We start from the raw sequence: 18,540 nt of genomic DNA, 5'->3' as shown, positions 1-18,540 counted from the left end.
CTTTCACTTGTCCACTAAACTGAGAGAAACCATCCCTGCCCACTAATGAGTGAGACAGAACATCGCATTATTTGACTCACTCATATGCTGTTTTACTGAGTTTCAAAAATCATTTTGCATATACAGTATAACATTGTTTTTTATTGTGATACCCCTACAACAAAATTTACCCCTCTTCCTCCCTACATCCTCCTCCTACTCAATAGGGTTTTTCTCCCTATTTTTATCAGGGTCTTTCCCTCCCCATAATAAATTATTTCTCCCTCTCAATATACCCCACAACAGGGTATTCATCCCTCTTCCTACTTCCATTCAAAATGGATCGCTGTCTCTCTCACTCCTCTCCTCTGCCCCATATTTCAACTGTGGTCTGGAACTTCTTGCTCGTTTGCACCCTGACACACACGCAATGTGGGAGCAACAAAATACATGGCCTAAAAGGTTTCTGAATTGAGCAGAAATGAGTTACATGTGCAAGTGAAATACGCCTAAAACGCCATAACCTTTTACAATTCTCTCTCGATCCCTTTTCCAAATGCATCTTTGCCCATAATAATGGACTGGCCCCTATTCATAAAGCCTTGTGTGGGATTCCAGTAATTGTGCTAGTTCAGAGGCACTCTTCAAACCATGACCAGATTTCCAGGCAAGTACAAAAAAAAAAAATTCTGCTTTTTTATTGAAACTTGGAGTTCTTGAAAGAAATATTATCCCCACTGAGACCTGCTCTGTATTTTCTGTTTTTTAATGCAATTTTATAGCATAAAATGTCACATTAAAAATTGAAAAGCTTTCCCGACTGCAGGCCTGATATGCATGAATGATGGTTAAGTGAGTTGAAACTTCAATTTTCATACATAAAAGAGAAATACATGGTGTTAGTACAATGCTTTTTGGGGCCCTGGTTGTTTGTTTTATGTTTGGGCATAATCAAATGAGATTTGCAAGAAATTTGAGAATTTGTTTTATTTATTCATTCATGGGATTTGGGCATTGCTGGCTCGGCTAGCATTTATTGACATCCCTAATTGCTCGAGAAGGTGGTGGTGAGCTGCCTTCATGAACCGCTGCAGTCCATGTGGGGTAGGTACACCCACAATGCTGTTAGGAAGGGCATTCCAGGATTTTGATCCAGTGACAATGAAGGAACAGTGATATAATTCCAAGTCAGGATGGTGTCTGGCTTAGAGGAGAACTTGCAGGTGGTGATGTTCCCATGCATCTGCTGCCCTTGTCCTTCTAGTTGGGAGAGGTCGTGGGTTTGGAAGGTGCTGTCTCAGGAGCCTTGGTACATTGCTGCAGTGCATCTTGTAGATGGTACACACTGCTGCTACTGTGCGTCGGTGGTGGAAGGAGTACCAATCAAGTGGGCTGCTTTTCCCTGGATGGTGTCGAGCTTCTTGAGCGTTGTTGGAGCTGCACCCATCCAGGCAAATGGACAGTATTACATCACACTCCTGACTTGCATCTTGTAGATGGTGGACAGGCTTTGGGCAGTCAGGAGGTGAGTTACTCACCACAGGATTCCTAGCCTCTGACCTGCTCTCATAGCCAAGGTATTTATATGGCTACTCCAGTTCAGTTTCTGGTCAATGGTGAACTTCAGGATGTTGATAGTGGGGGATTCAGCGATCGGAATGCCATTGAATGTCAAGGGGAGATGGTTAGATTCTCTCTTGTTGGAGATGGTCATTGCCTGGCATTTGTGTGGCGCAAATGTTACTTGCCACCTATCAGCCCAAGCCTGGATATTGTCCAGGCCTTGCTGCATTTCTACACTGACTGCTTCAGTATCTGAGGAGCCACGAATGGTGCTGATCATTGTGCAATCATCTGCGAACATCCCCACTTCTAACCTTATGATTGAAGGAAGGTCATTGATGAAGCAGCTGAAGATGGTTGGGCCTAGGACACTACCCTGAGGAATTCCTGTCGTGATGTCAATTCCTGCAGTGATGTCCTGGAGCTGAGACGATTGACCTCCAACAACGATAACCATCTTCCTTTGCGCTAGGTACGACTCCAACCAGCAGAGTGTTTTCCCCAATTCCCATTGACTGCAGTTTTGCTAGGACTCCCTCCTGCCATACTCTGTCAAATGCTGCCTTGATATCAAGGGCAGTGACTCTCACCTCACCTCATTAATTCAACAATGGCAGAATGGGCACAGGACTAGGCTCATTTTCAGCTCTAACTTCTGGATCGCGCCCATGGAAGAATATCAAGGCCTACATGTCTCCATCTCTGCTGCTTACTTCAACTGAATGTCAGAGATACAGCACTGAAACACGCCCTTTGGCCCACCGAGTCTGTGCTGACCAACAACCACCCATTTATACTAATCCTCCATTAATCCCATATTCCCTACCACATCCCCACCATTCTCCTACCACCTACTTACACTAGGGGCAATTTACCCATCAACCTGTGGGAGGAAACCGAGCACCCGGCGGAAACCCATGCGGTCACAGGGAGAACTTGCAAACTCCGCACAGGCAGTACCCAGAATTGAACCCGGGCCGCTGGAGCTGTGAGGCTGCAGTGCTAACCATTGTGCCGCCCCAGGTCGAAGAGGGTCTCTCTCCCTCTTCCTTCCCTTCTGTCTCTGAATGGGTTATTGCCCCATAACCCAAGAAATTCTCACCTCCCTCTCCCACCTCCATGTAGCACTGCCTTCCAAATCTTGTTATTTACAGACTAAGGGAGTCCGATTCATGCACCTTGGCCACACACTGACACTAAGTCAACCTGAGACAATATAGAGTGTACTACACCTCAACCACATGGTGCAAATTAAGAACAGGATATGCTACATATGGCCGAGCACAAACTTTGTTAATTTGGAATTTGGCAATCCAGTGGGAGGCATTCAAAAGCGAGATTCTACAGGCACAGTGTAGGCATGTCCACACAAAGATAAAAGGGTGATATGGCCAAATCTAGAGCCCCCGGTATGCTACAGGTTTACAGGGTATGTTGAAGCAGAAAAAGAAAGCTTATGAGGATCACAAAAAACTTAATACTTTAGAAAGCCTAGAGGAGTATAGAAAGTGCAGGGGTAAAGTAAAAAAGGAAATTAGAAAAGCAAAGAGAGGACATGAAAAATATGGCAGGTAAAATCAAAGAAAGCCTGAAGATGTTTTATCAATACATTAAGAGCAAAAGGATAACTAAGGAAAGAGTAGGGCCTATCAGAGATGTACAATGGAACTTACACGTGGTTGCAGGTGATGTGGGCAGGGTTCTATATGAGTTTTTTGCCTCTGTCTTCACAAAGGAGGGATGATGCAGACACTGTAGTAAAAGAGGAGGAGTGTGAAATATTAGATACGATAAGCATAATGAGAGAGCAAGTACTAAAGGATCTGACATCCTTGAAAGTGGATAAAACCTCCAGGGCCAGATGGATTGTATACCAGGTTGTTAAAGGAAGCCAGGGAGGACATAGCGGATGCGCTGAGGATCATCTTCAAATCCTCACTAGATACGGGTGAGGTGCCAGACCATTGGAGGTCTGCAAACATTCTACCATTGTTTAAAAAGGGTGCGAGGGATAGGCCAAATAATTATAGGCTGGTCAGTCTGACCTCAGTGGTGGGTAAATTATTAGAATCAATTCTGAGGGACAGGATAAAACTGCCACTTAGAAAGGCATTGACTGATCAGGGATAGTCAACGTGGATTTGTTAAGGGAAGGTCATGCCTTACTAACGTAAATGAACTCTTTCAGGAAGTAACAAGGAGGATTGATGAGGGTAGTGCAGTGGATGTGGTCTACATGGATTTAAGAAAGGCATTTGAGAAGGTCCCGCATGGCAGACTGGTCAGTAAAATGGAAGCCCATGGGATACAGGGGAATGTGCCAGGTTGGATCCAAAATTGGCTCAGTGACAGGAAGCAAAGGGTAGTAGTCGACGGATGTTTGTGAATGGAAAGCTGTTTCCACTGGCGTTTCACAGGGCTCAGTATTGGGTCCCTTGCTGTTTGTGGTATATATTAATGATTTGGACTTCAATGTGGGAGGCATGATTGGGAAATTTGCTGATGACACAAAAATTGGCCACGTAATTGATAGTGACGAGGATGGCTGTAGACTCCAGAATGATATCAATGGTTTGGTTGAATGAGCGGAAAAGTGGCAAATGGAATTCAATCCGGAGAAGTGTGAGGTAATGCACTTGAGGAGGGCAAATAAAGCGAGGGAATACACAATAAATGTGAGGATATTGAGAGGGGTAGAAGAAGTCAGACACCTTGGAGTGCATGCACACAGTCCCTAAAGGTGGCAGGACAGGTAGATAAAGTTGTGAAAAAGGCATATGGAATACTTTCCTTTATTGGCTGAGGTATAGAATACAAAAGCAGGGATATAATGCTGGAACTGTATAAAACACTGGTTCAGCCACAGTTGGAGTATTGTGTACAGTTCTGGTCACCACATTACAGGAACAACATAGTTGCTCTGTAGAGAGTGCACAGCAGATTTACAAGAATGTTGCCAGGGCTTGAAAGTTGCAGCTATGAAGAAAGATTGGATAGGCTAGGGTTATTTTCCTTATAACAGAGGAGGTTGAAGGGTGACTTAATTGAGGTGTACAAAATTATGAGGGGCCGAGATAGAGTGGATAGTAAGGACCCGTTTCCCTTGGCAGAGAGGTCAATTACGAGGGGGCACAGATTTAAGATGATTGGTAGAAGGATTAGAGGGGACACAAGGAAAAACATTTTCACCCAGAGGGTGGTGGGTGTCTGGAATTCACTGCCAGGAATGGTGTTGGAGGCAAAAAGCCTCAATTCTTTTAAAAAGGTACCTGGACATGCACTTGAAGTGCTGTAATCTGCAAGGCTATGGACCAGGTGCTGGAAGGTGAAATTAGATTGGGCGGCTAGTTTTTTCGGCTGGCACAAACACGATGGGCTGAATGACCTCCTCCTGTTCTGTAATTTTTCTATGGTTCTAAAGATAGATCAGATGGGATTGGATTAAAATAAAATAATGTCTCACAGCATCATACAGTCCTAGATACTTTGCTAAAGTCTCTTTTATTGGACACCAGGCTTTCAATCAGGAACACCTTTGCAGATCAGCTAATTCATTTGCAGGCTAAATCAGCTCATTAAAAGCTTTCAGAACTTTAAAAAGACAATAAGTGTAAGGGGAAAAAATAAAGAGCATTTTTCTCCCCCCCCCCAGTGGGCAACACCCACAGGTTTTGTCAAAGCTCAATCAATTTCAACTCACTCATACACGCTGCATACATTGCTTGTTTCATCTTTTATCTAACAATTTGAAGCTTGGGAAAGTATAAGCCACCATAAGGCCAATGGGAAATCAAGATCAAAGCTGAAATGCAGCAACCAAAACTGCCAGAAATGAACAACATAGGTGGAGAGCCAGGGCCCCTCATTCCAGGTGGAATAGTCATAGTTTGGGCTTTTGCAACAACATTTTTGTCTAGTGCTCAAGTCAGATGCGCAGTTTCAGCTAACTGACGGAGGGGTTAATTTTTATGTGCAGCATGGACGATGGCGGGAGAATCATAACACCTGCCCGATTATATGAGTGGGATGCTCATTCCGCTTTGGATGGTCAGGCCTCATTTAAATTTGAGTGGCAAGGTGTCCACATCAATCGTACTGCTTGTAAGCCCCTTGATGTTTGGATGTGCGGGAACCTCAATGGGTGTACCACTTCTTAAAGCAGGGGTGCTCAGTTCGGAGGGGTCGTGCAGCATTGGTGTGCGGAAATAGTGTTTCTGGAGCAGCAGACACAATGCTGACTACGATGGCATCCTGAATTTTTGGATGATACAGTGGAGGTACTTATTGGGCAAGGCAGGGGCAGGAAGGAGGTACTGTTTCTTCAAATGGCAGATGTGTGCCACGAAAGTTAAATCAACAGACAGAGAAATAACCGAAAATTTCGATGCCAGCACCATCATTTCCAGGAGTTGGCTGTGCTGCCAAGATTACCAATGTCAGAACCTTCACATCTCTTTTGCTCTGCAACACTTGTCTTTTTCCCCAGCAATACTAAGCTCTTCCTTCTGCTCCACAAGATTCTCTTCCAATCACAACGGGACACTTCACTACATCACCTTCTGCTGAGACTTGACACCTGCTACTGCCCTCAACATTGGCACAAACAACCTTCTGTTTTTATTTTGTTTTGGATTTGCTCCCAAATTTCTATCACGTTCTTTAATATTTCATATTGTGGCCACTTTCCTTCATGCAACAATTTCCGCTTCTTGCGCACATGGGTGATTCTTCCTTTCAGCATGCATTAAGCTGCCTCGCACATTCCCACAACCCTTTTACAGGCTGCATATTAAACATTCCTCCTCCTCGTGCAGAACAAGCTTGCACAAGAGAAGAGAGGCTGCAAGAACTGAGGGTGGCGCAGCCAAGATGCAAACTCTCACTCGTCACCTGGTTGAAGGTCCTCATCTAGTAGATCCCCATTGCAGAGAAAACTGGTGCAGCATGCAGCAAACCACAGTCTGGCACATTCTCTCTCGACTATACTGGAGGAAGCTACCAGACCAGGTCAGGCAGAAGTTCTTCTCGAACTTCAATGGTCTGTTCAATGAGGGCTCTAGTCAGCCTGTGAACTTGGTTGCACTGCAGTTCAGCTTGTGAACATGGATTTCCGAGGGGAGTTGTTATGAACCTGAAGTGGAGATAACCCTCGTCTCCAAGCACCCAGATTCTCACTTGCCCTGCAGGCTCGCAAGATGGATGACTGGCATAATGTGAAAGTCAGTGTGACCACAAAGAGAACACGCACACCTCACTTCATCCATTCAATTAGCAAGATTGAGAATTGGCATGGTCAGGTTTGAGTACTCACTAGGCAGACAGGACACGATATTAGGAACACATTCCAAGCAGCGTGGTGATTAGAATTATACACTATAAAATGCATGAGTGCATTGCCATGATCTCCCTGACCACAATGGTGACACAGAAATGATGGCTCATTGAATGGTTGTTAAAAAGGATGCGCCCTCCAAATGAACACAGATGATAAAGGTCGCTATGAAACAAACAAGTGACTTATGGGGTAGGATTTTGGATCTTTGGTTGGAACCCCAATGTTGGGGTGAAATGGAGGTCCTGACCCTGCACTGTGTCAGGAGCAGCAACAAATTTTGCTTGGATTGGGCAATTAGTGGCCGGAGGGCTACTTGCCATCCAGTTAAGGGTGGGTGGGCTCTCTAAGCTGGAGGGCCAATGGGAGACCCTCCATGATGGAAGGAGTTGCAGCCTGCCATTGCAGATAACAGACAGACGGAGAGCGAGCGAGCCAGCCAGCCAGAGAGCGAGCCAGCCAGCCAGACTGACAGAGAGAGCGAGAGCCAGACAGACAGAGAGAGCGAGAGCGAGAGCCAGACAGACAGAGAGAGCGAGAGCGCGAGCCAGACAGACAGAGAGAGCGAGAGCGCGAGCCAGACAGACAGAGAGAGCGAGAGCGCGAGCCAGACAGACAGACAGAGAGCGAGCGAGTGCGAACCAGACAGACAGAGAGAGAGCGAGCGAGCGCCAGACAGACAGACAGACAGACAGAGAGCGAGCGAGCGCCAGACAGACAGACAGAGAGAGAGCGAGCGAGCGCCAGACAGACAGACAGACAGAGAGCGAGCGAGCGAGCGAGCGCCAGACAGACAGACAGAGAGAGAGAGAGAGCGCGAGAGCCAGACAGAGAGAGAGAGAGAGAGAGAGAGAGCGCGAGAGCCAGACAGAGAGAGAGAGAGAGAGAGAGAGAGAGAGAGAGAGAGAGAGAGAGAGAGAGAGAGAGAGAGAGAGAGAGAGAGAGAGAGCGCGAGAGCCAGACAGAGAGAGAGAGAGAGAGCGAGCTAGACAGACAGACAGACAGACAGACAGACAGACAGACAGACAGCGAGCGCGAGAGAGAGAGCGCGAGAGAGTGAGCCAGAGAGAGAGTGAGCCAGAGAGAGAGTGAGCGAGAGAGAGTGAGCGAGAGAGAGTGAGCGAGAGAGAGTGAGCGAGAGAGAGTGAGCGAGAGAGAGTGAGCGAGAGAGAGTGAGCGAGAGAGAGTGAGCGAGAGAGAGTGAGCGAGAGAGAGTGAGCGAGAGAGAGTGAGCGAGAGAGAGTGAGCGAGAGAGAGTGAGCGAGAGAGAGTGAGCGAGAGAGAGTGAGCGAGAGAGAGTGAGCGAGAGAGAGTGAGCGAGAGAGAGTGAGCGAGAGAGAGTGAGCGAGAGAGAGTGAGCGAGAGAGAGTGAGCGAGAGAGAGTGAGCGAGAGAGAGTGAGCGAGAGAGAGTGAGCGAGAGAGAGTGAGCGAGAGAGAGTGAGCGAGAGAGAGTGAGCGAGAGAGAGTGAGCGAGAGAGAGTGAGCGAGAGAGAGTGAGCGAGAGAGAGTGAGCGAGAGAGAGTGAGCGAGAGAGAGTGAGCGAGAGAGAGTGAGCGAGAGAGAGTGAGCGAGAGAGAGAGCGAGAGAGCGAGAGCGAGAGCGAGAGAGCGAGAGAGAGAGAGAGAGCCAGACAGAGAGAGAGAGAGAGAGAGCCAGACAGAGAGAGAGAGAGAGAGCCAGACAGAGAGAGAGAGAGAGAGAGCCAGACAGAGAGCAAGCCAGACAGACAGACAGACAGAGAGAGCGAGCGAGCCAGACAGAGCAAGCCAGACAGAGACTCCATCTTGAGGCACACCGTCAGCAACTTTTAAAACTTGTGGAGGGGGAGACCACTCTACGGGGTGTCCTCTGGCCGCAGGTATGGTCAGGTAGGCAGGGGAGGGCCGCAAAGTCAGCCTGGAGTGCTGGTCCCCTGGTCGGTCACAGGGAGGCTACCTCCAGGCAGCTGCCACCCTCCCGACGCCACTGTGGGGGAGTGGGAGGGGGCTGCAGGCCAACTGGGAAATTCCAATCGCAGCAAGCTGGCATGCAGTGCAGAATTACATGCCCGCTCACCTCCGTTTCTGCCCCATATCAGGGCGAAAATCCAGCCCATTGTCTCAGAGTTTTCCGTCACAAATTTGTATATAACTTGGAAGTTATAATAGAATCATGGCTTACAGTCAAGAGAACAAGGGTGCCAACCTTGTGTGCAACAGGATGTCAGTTAAGGAACATTGGACAATATAGAGGGAGTCCAGTTATGTAATTTAAACATGCAATTCCTGGTTTAGTACAGGAACTTGAAGGAAAAGCTGAAAAGGAAAAAAATTGTACCGAGGCAGTTTCAGAAAAAAAGTATACCAAATGGAAGAAAAGAAAAATGAAAGATTAACAGCAGACAATTTTATGAGGACTCGTGAATTGCAAAATTGCAGAGTCTGGGTTATATAGCTGTTCATGTGTGCAAAGCTTATAGAGTTCTGAGTTTTTAAGCTTTCAATGTTATTTTTCCAAACAAAGTCTCTGTTAGCAACGTTAAAATATAGCAACACTAAAGAAAATAAATTAACTGTTTATATCCAAGATAACCGCTGCTTTTTTTTGTCATGTGATTTCTATGTAGCTTCTTGCTTTGTGTAATGTGGTCTTCACTATAGCTGAGCTAGTGCTGTGAGCCAACAGCCCTGTGAAAGAGGCTCATAGATTTATATTATCAAATCTCAAAACCAGTCAGATTTAACTGCGAATCCCACAATCTGCATGGCCTGCCCAGGAAGTAAGTGTTAACTGTTGGTCGCAGTCTTGGCACTGAGTCAGAAGCTTGTGGTCTCAAGTCTCACTCCAGAGACCTGAGCACAAAAATCCAGGCCGACACTCCAGTGCAGTACTGAGGGAGTGCTGCACGATAAGAGGTGCCAATATTAAATCATGGCCCTGTCTGTCCCCTCAGGTGGATGTAAAAGATGCCATGGCACTATATGGAAGAATACCAGGGAAGACGTCCCCAGTGTCTTGGCCAAACAATCAACATCACAAAAACAGAGATTAGCTGGTCATTATCACATTGCTGTTTGAGAGGGTTTGCTGTGTGTATACTGACTGTCCCGTTTCCTGCATTACAACAGTGACCGCACTTCAAAAGTAGTTCATTGATTGTAAGAAGCTTTGGGATGGCCTGAGGTCATGAAAGGCGCAACATAAATGCAATTCTTTCTTTTTAACCCAGTCAGACGCCCGTTTTACAACCCGTATAAATTTTAAGCTCCAAAGCTAATGGAGCATAAACTCAGGTGTGATGTAAACCTGCCCCATCTCACCAGGTGGATTACATTAACATTGGGACTCAAGAGCTGCAAGAATCAAGACTCACTATCTGGATTGTTACTGAATCGCAAGACAAGGTATATCAATCAAAAGAAACGTACCTTTTATATGCTGAAATATTTCCCACAAAACTCGAACTTAAAAATGTGCCAGTTTTAATTATTGTCACCTCCTGGCCTGACTTCCCATAAGTATTAACACAGGAAGATGTTCAATTATTCAGTTGCTCTTCCTCTTCTGGGAGTGGCTGCATGTAACAATTTGTACAGACTAGACTTGAAGATGTACCGACAGAAAGGGGAGTGAGGGATAAGCACAAATTAACTGGACATACATTACTGCAGTATTGTTTATCCACTCTCAAAATGGTGATCTGTCATCTGAATTACTATGCAAATCTGTTAGCAACAGAGATGAATTCCTGCCTCTCAGTCCTTCTACTTTCTTGTATCTTATGCTTTATAAAATGCTTGCTTCGAGCCCGCTTCTAGTCGCTGGTTTTAAAGAATTCCCCAGATGCAGACATCATGATATTTTATGGGTTGACAAACATTAATGTGCAATTTACTCTATTGATAGAGGTCACTGGAGGGGGGAATCCATACAAGATGTCAGCACCTTGGCTACCTCTAACCAGCAACTCAAAGCACAGCACACAGAAACGAGAGAGGATCGAGAAAGACAAGTGAACACATATCTTTATTTAGAATCATGTGACAATTGAATAACCAAATAATTATATATCTAATGTTATATCTCTCTAATTTACACACCCTTTGTATATACAGTACCAGCCAAAAAGTCCACTCTTGCCCAATTTGGTTACTGTTTGTTTAAGATCCTCTCAGTAACCTGCGGCTCTGCAATTTATCCTGTAAACTAATTAATCAGGCAGAGTCTATAAACAGTTTGGGGTTTGCTTTATTGCCCAATAAAACAACATTAACCGTCAGCAGATCCAGTCCACAGGAAATAATAAAGCACAAATAAATGCATACAGCTTCAAAGATGAACAAGAGGGGTAGGTTCAAATTCAGAAATTTTGTGCCAACGCCATTAAATGTGAAACATAAATTGGGAGTAAAACATTCAACAAACAGATTAAGTGAACAAGTCAGCATGAAAATAAAGCTTCTGCTGCTGTGATCATAAGCCACGGATCTCTCACAGCCTGGGATAAATCACTGGGAATGATTGTTTTCCAAGTAATTTTTAAAAAAATTTATTTTATTTATTTAGAGATACAGCACTGAAATAGGCCCTTCGGCCCACCGAGTCTGTGCCGACCAACAACCACCCATTTATACTAACCCTACAATAATCCCATATTCACTACCACCTACCTATACTAGGGGCAATTTATAATGGCCAATTTACCTATCAACCTGCAAGTCTTTGGCTGTGGGAGGAAACCGGAGCACCCGGCGAAAACCCACACGGTCACAGGGAGAACTTGCAAACTCCGCACAGGCAGTACCCAGAATTGAACCCGGGTCCCTGGAGCTGTGAGGCTGCGGGGCTAACCACTGCGCCGCCCAAATTACTTGGAAAAGAGAGACAGAGAGAGGGAGATCTCAAAAGGCAATCATAAAAGGGCTAAGTTATGAGGATAGATTGTATAAAATTGGTTTGCATTCCCTTTAATTTAGAATACTGAGTGGAGATCTAATCAAGGTGTTTAAATGGATTGAATAGGGTGGAAGCAGAGAAACTACTTCGGTGGGGAAAGACAGAAAAGGGAAGCATCTTCTTAAAATTAGAGCTGGGCCAGAGTGAAATCAGGAAGCACTTTTTCACCACACAGTAGTGGAAATCTGGCTGTCTCACTCCCAAAGGCTGTAGAGGATGGATCAATTGAAATTTTAATACTGAGAGCAGTAAGTTTTTGTTAGATAAATGTATAAGGAATAAAAGGCAAGCAAATGGAGCTGAGGTACAGATCAACCATGATCTAATTGAATGGCAGAACAGGCTCGAGGGACTAAACGGTTTACTCCTGTTCCTACGTTCTTTACTTAGATTCCCCAACAAAAAAAGCCACAAATGAATTTCTAATGTCTTGCAAACGTTGTTGAAATGGGAATCCTGCAGCAGCCCAATTGCATCGGTTATGGAAGTCCAAATTTTAGTTCGGATTTGAAATCCGTACATTCCATGCTGAAATATGACCATCTGATCCCAGGACATCACGAGAAATCAGGCTGACATGGAGTGGTTTCCTTTCCTTTGGTACAGCATTGGTTAAAATGTTTGTGGACTACTAGAGTGAATTCATTAATCCTTTTATGAAATAAATTAATAATGGTCAACACCAACACAGACTGGTTGTGCCGAATTGCAGTTCCTGTATTGTAATTTCTATATAAAACATAACTCACAAGAGGAATTTTACATGAATACATTAATCTGTGCACTACCAGCAGAAATTAACCCCTAATGGATCAATTAATTGATCAAAAATAATGATTTAGACTACTGCCGTTCTACAGTAACTCAAATATCAGTTACGATAGACCTATAAATAACCAAACTGGAAACTATGAGCAATCACAAAGATGCATCCTTTCCAACAGAACGATATGTACCAGCTGGAGCAGAGAGGGGAGTGCTGTTATATCTAATGCTTCAGTAATAAATCCACACTGTGCATAAACAAAAAAAAAAGTGAAGTGGGATTATTGTTTATATGTTATTGCTTCCCTCAGAGGAAGATGAGCTCCAAGTAAATGGATCACTGAAGTCAGTCACCTATTGGAAACTGCACTTTTCTTTGCATGTCATTTCTCCAATATTACAGCAGAATCTTCAAGATCATCAGTGCCAAGTGCAAACAATATTCTCCACCCCTAGGAGGGATAACACTATGTTAATACACTATATTAATGCCACTCCTTGTTTGATAGTGCACTGTGACCAGTTTTCACCCCCTACCCAAACTATTCAACCACCTTCATGGATAAACCCAAGAGAGGTCGAGCTCTTGTTGACAGAGAATCACAATCACTATGGACACAGGCTGCTCCTCACTTTGCCTTATCACTAAAAAAAAAAATTACAAATGGACACAAGATGTACAATATATTTCTTGCTTATGCATACCTGTGAATAGATCCCCTAGGCCATTGCTCAAAAGTGATATATGTTGTGTTGTTTTCTAAGGATTAGGAGTGTTGCATCATATAATACACAATATAATGGGCCAGATCTTGCTGGAGAGGGCATCTTGCAGCTCACCACCACCTTCTCAAGGGCAATTAATGTTGGCCTAGCCAGAAATGCCCACATCCCACGGATGAATTTTTAAAAAATTGCTGTTAGGTTTCCTGCGCTCTCCAACTCAAAAATACTTTTGCACTGTAAATTGGTGGAAATGCAAGCTACTAATGGCATGCTGAGGACAATGGGGCATCTAGGACCTTAGTGAAAGGCAAAACTAACAGAATCCCCTTCACCAATGTGATTTAAGGATTCAGAAAGCAGAAGAAAATTGAGGGAGAAGGGCGAATCAGAGTCAAATCAAGTGTGGAAAGAGAATGAAAAGAGGGAAAGATTGGATTAAGAGAGGGGGAGAGCAAAAAAAAAAAGAGATATGAAAACGTAGAAAAAAAACATCTAAAATTTGACATTTATAAAATCTCTAACAATTGACTACTTGCAGGAATGAGATTAAACAGTTTAAATTATTCTATTTCCAGGTCAGAGGGGTGGATTGGTATTATATTAACAATTAGCCATCATTTAAAAAGTACTTCCCCTGTTACGCTCCAACGTGTTGAGTTGTAACATCCAATCAATGGGCAAATCCAATAGGTTTTTAAAACCAGATAGTGTGTAATGGTGTTTGTGAGAAGCAAAACACTGGTGTAAATCAACCAGTAAATTCTGGAGATTCAGAACACATGGCTTTTTTTTTTAATCCTCTGCACTTACTTGATCGATTTGCACGATAATAAGAACATGCATCATTAACATTATTTTTCCAGCAAACTTCGTCCAATTAATCTGCTGCTACAATGGAAGATGTTATCTTTTAAGGGCACACTAATGGGGCGGCACAGTGGCGCAGTGGTTAGCACCGCAGCCTCACAGCTCCAGGGACCCGGGTTCGATTCCGGGTACTGCCTGTGTGGAGTTTGCAAGTTCTCCCTGTGTCTGCGTGGGTTTTCTCCAGGGGCTCCGGTTTCCTCCCACAAGCCAAAAGACTTGCAGGTTGGTAGGTAAATTGGCCATTATAAATTGTCACTAGTATAGGTAGGTGGTAGGGAAATATAGGGACAGGTGGGGATGTTTGGTGGGAATATGGGATTAGTGTAGGATTAGTATAAATGGGTGGTTGATGTTCGGCACCGACTCGGTGGGCCGAAGGGCCTGTTTCAGTGCTGTATCTCTAATCTAATCTAATCATAATCTAATCTAAACAGAGCAACAAGGCCAGAGTTTAATCATTTGGTAGCTAACTGTGCTGGGGTAGATCATCATGGTTCAAGTCAGGAACCAGGGTGAATAGGTCTGACTTTCTTCTCCCTCTTTTAAACTGTGATTGTGAACATTATTTTTGAGTCGTAGGCTACAAACATTTTGACTCCCGTGTTGGTAAGTTATATTCTGTTGGAAGGAGAGCTTCTCTGTCAATCACAAATAACTGGCTTTTTTTTCAAAAAAAAAAAAAATTACTGAAAGAAATTTGCCACTCAGATATAAGAAAGTTGCCTTGAATAAGTTTATAATTAAAGGCCAGTGAACCGTGCATGGCAGAATAATTTGTTCTATTATTAGCACATCATCTGCAGCGCTAATCACAGTAAGTCAGAGGATGCACTACAGTAAAATATTTTAGCATGTAAAGCACAATTTATCAATCTTACTCTGAAGTGCATGTCCCTTTTCAGCTACAAAGTCTAATTGTTGTTCAGCAACTTCATATAGTGATCAATTAAACTGTGCGAGTTCACACAAATGTTAACTAAGAGGCTGCAGACATCCTGATTTTGTCTTCTCAAAGTTTCTTGCTTTCAATATACTTTTAAATGTGATTTTTTTTTTTTTAAAACAGGCTTATAAATAAGCAAACGTGCTCTAAAAAGATATGAGAACAGCAGAATTACTCTGACATTTTTCCCGGAAAGAAAACAGCCAGGTACACATGACAGATGTGTGAAGCTTATTATCCAATTTGAGTGGCATTTTAGGCAACAGAAATTTGGGATGCCTGCTTTTTTTTTTGCAAAGCCTTTCATCATCCTGCTTAGGAAGCCTAAAGTCTCCATAAAACATTTTAATACTCACTGTTTAAAGGAATACTACAGCACACTTTCCTGTCCTCCCCCTTACTGGCAATTCACCCACCAACCACCCCACCTTCTGTTTTCCTCGCCTTAATTTTTCCTGACATTTTTTTTCTTCTTTCATGGGATGTGGGCATCACTGGCACGGCCAGCATTTGTTCCCCATTCCTAACTGCCCTTGAGAAGGTGAGTGGTTTACACGACCATTTCAGAGAGCAGTTAAGAGTCATCCACGTTGCTGTGGGTCATGTCGGCACATGTAGGCCAGACCAGGTAAGGACAGCAGATCTCCTTCCCTAAAGGATATTAGGGAACCTGATGGATTATTACAACAATCGATGGTTGTAATGGCACCATTATTACATGATGAGACCAGCTTTCAATTCCAAATTTTTATTAATTAATTGAACCAGCTGCCCTGGTGGGAGTTGAACCAGTGACCCAAGGGCATTAGCATGGGCCTCTGGATTACTAGTCTAGTGACATTACAACTACGCCACTCTCTCCCCTGAAGGTTGTTGAGGTCATTGTGGACAGCAAACGAGCACTGTTTATATCAGACATTGACTCAAAAAAGGTAATTTATTGGAAGTGGCTAATAACTGATGAAGTCAATGATCTGTGGGTTGGGGCACATTCAGGAAACCATGCTAAATGACAAACATGGTCACTGCTCGCTTGACAAACCTCTCTAAAGAACGCAATTTCTTCAGGGACCAATAAATAAATGGGCTACCCAAGCGAAACATCTTCAGATAAATAAACAGGCTCTGAAATCGCAATATCATTTTCTCAACAGTTTTCCATTCGTTCTAAAATTAACCGGGCATTATCAACACTTAACGTAATTAGCGGATTAAATGTCAAAAATTGATGGAGGAGATAATGTGCTTTTACTCAGCAAGTGGTAATGAGTGAGGCAGAATTATGGAAATTCTAATCTGTCAAGGAAATCAGAGATGCCACAAATATTAGTTTAAAAAGAGACCCTTAATACTGGGAATGTGAGATTAATATTGACAATGTACAGTAAATCTGTCACTATCTGTAAGAATAGTGTGACACTTCACCAGAAGGGTAACGTACAAGTATTTATCCATATTTCTCTATATTTCAACAGAATAGTGTACATTGGTCCCTTTCCTTCCTGAATGTAACACTGCATCACTAACTCATTGATCATATTGAACATTTCATCACCTCAAATTGCTCACCACCGACAGAGCTGTAAATATCAATATATCACCTGAGTGTTATATTGCACCAAGGGTCCTTGCCAGATGCAACCTTGGTTCATACTGCTGACATTTTTCCAAGATTCAAGTGGACATGGTTTGATCCCAAACATTACATTTTTTTTTGAAGTAACAGTGACAACACCGATGTCATGGAGCAGTTACACTGTACTTGCAAAGCGGTTTTTGCTTGACATAGATACATGCTGAGTGGCCTGGCACAACTTTGCGGGAATCAGGTACATTTGACGTTTTTCCTGGTTGAGGTAACCTTGCACTGAAATATAAAATATAAAATGTGGGAAATGTTCAGCAGGTCGGGCAGCATCTGGGGAGAGAATTAATGTATCCGGTCTTTGGAACAGGAAAAAGAGAGATAAAACAGTTTTTAAGCAAGTACAGAGACAGGGAAAGTTTGGGGGGGGGGGGGGGGGGTTGCAAAAGAATAAAAGGGAAGGTCGGTGAGAGTGGAATGCAGGAGAGATTAAATGACAAAAGGGATGATGGTGCAAGGCAAAAGGAGATGGTAATGGGACAAGTGAAGAAACAAAAGACAAGTCTGGAGGAGCTGTAAATGACAACAGCAGAATCATGACCAGCATCTGATGAAAAAAAGTGGGAGCAGTGATTATGATTTGAAATTGTTGAACTCAACATCGAGTCCAGAAGGTTGTAAAGTGCCAAATTGAAAGACTCGGGGGTAGAAATTCACCTGGACAGTGACACAAAATGGGGGTTATCGTATTGGCCTCCCATTATATGCAGTGCCTGATGTTCAATTCCATTGCAGTCAATGGAATTAAATATCAACGCTGCTAATCACAGGCACCAATCTAACAATGTCCTATGAGCACCAGAGACGGATTTTTACCTCGCGTGATGTTCCTCAAGCTTCCGCTGAGCTTTGTTGGAACAGCGTAGGAGGTTGAGGACAGACAGATTGGAGTGGGAATGGGACGGAGAACTAAAATGGCCAACGATTGGAAGCTCACGGTTACAGGTGCAGACTGAATAGAGGGAGGCCTTCACAAGGTTTCTCTCTTCACAGATGCTGTCTGACCTTCTGAGTATTTTCAGCATTTCCAGCATCCACATTGGTTTGACTTTGCAACCATCTTCTGCTTCGATTTCATAACAGTTGCAGTTATTCCACAAACTGGCAAGAACCACATTTAACATTGATGTTAAAGGCAGTTCAGGAAAATGATTGACTTTAAAAAAAAACTCTAACGATACCATGACCCAATAGTCAGCTCTGCTCTAAACTTTCAACATTTCACTATCAATTGGAAGCTTGTGGACTGACTTCTCCACTTGTCTTTTTGTATGAGTACAGCTCTTCCCTGGTTTGAGTGCGTGTAAGCCAGTAGGGTAACTCAGCACAGTCCATTTGCACAACACTAAAAATCACTAGTATTAGCGAATAGTGCCTCGGAGTCAGAATGTCGTGGGTTCAAGTCCCACTCCGCACACTTGAGCACATAATCCAGACAGACAGACACTCCACTGCAGTACTGAGAGTGTGCCGCACTATCAGAGTTTCCATCTTTCAGATAACACCTTAAGCCAAGATGGCGTCTGCCCTCTTAGGTGGACATAAAAAGGTCCCAGGCACTATTTCAAAGTAAAACAGGGCCAATATATATCCCTCAAACAAGATCACATAAAAACAGATTATCCCATTGCAGTTTGTGGGACCTTGCTGTGTGCAAATTGGCTGCCATGTTTCTTGCATTAAAAAAAAAGAGTAACTACACTTCAAAACTACTTCATTAATTGTAAAGCACTCTGGGACGTCCTGAGGTCACAAAAGGCACTATAGAAATGCAATAGATATAT

General features: G+C 43.7%; 1 protein-coding gene across 4 annotated transcripts in view; it reads right to left on the bottom strand.

Moving 5' to 3' along the window:
- The window catches only part of plcl5 (phospholipase C like 5), a 194,908-nt gene that overhangs the window by 120,278 nt on the left and 56,090 nt on the right, over nucleotides 1-18,540 (bottom strand). Inside the window, exons 2-3 of one of the 4 annotated variants that reach the window (XM_068013430.1) lie at nucleotides 4,812-4,957; nucleotides 3,216-3,294 (exon numbers count right to left, since the gene is read on the bottom strand). The exons of 1 other annotated variant lie outside the window; for it this stretch is intronic. The gene's annotated coding sequence lies outside the window, so the exon portion shown is untranslated. The remainder of the gene's footprint in view (nucleotides 1-3,215; nucleotides 3,295-4,811; nucleotides 4,958-18,540) is intronic. 2 more of the 4 variants (XM_068013431.1, XM_068013432.1) reach the window with 2 other exon arrangements.

Source organism: Heterodontus francisci, chromosome 33 (assembly GCF_036365525.1).
Source record: "Heterodontus francisci isolate sHetFra1 chromosome 33, sHetFra1.hap1, whole genome shotgun sequence".
NCBI lineage: Eukaryota > Metazoa > Chordata > Chondrichthyes > Heterodontiformes > Heterodontidae > Heterodontus > Heterodontus francisci.
The sequence above is the reverse complement of the archived record's forward strand: the minus strand, read 5'-3'. Positions and strand labels throughout refer to the sequence as shown.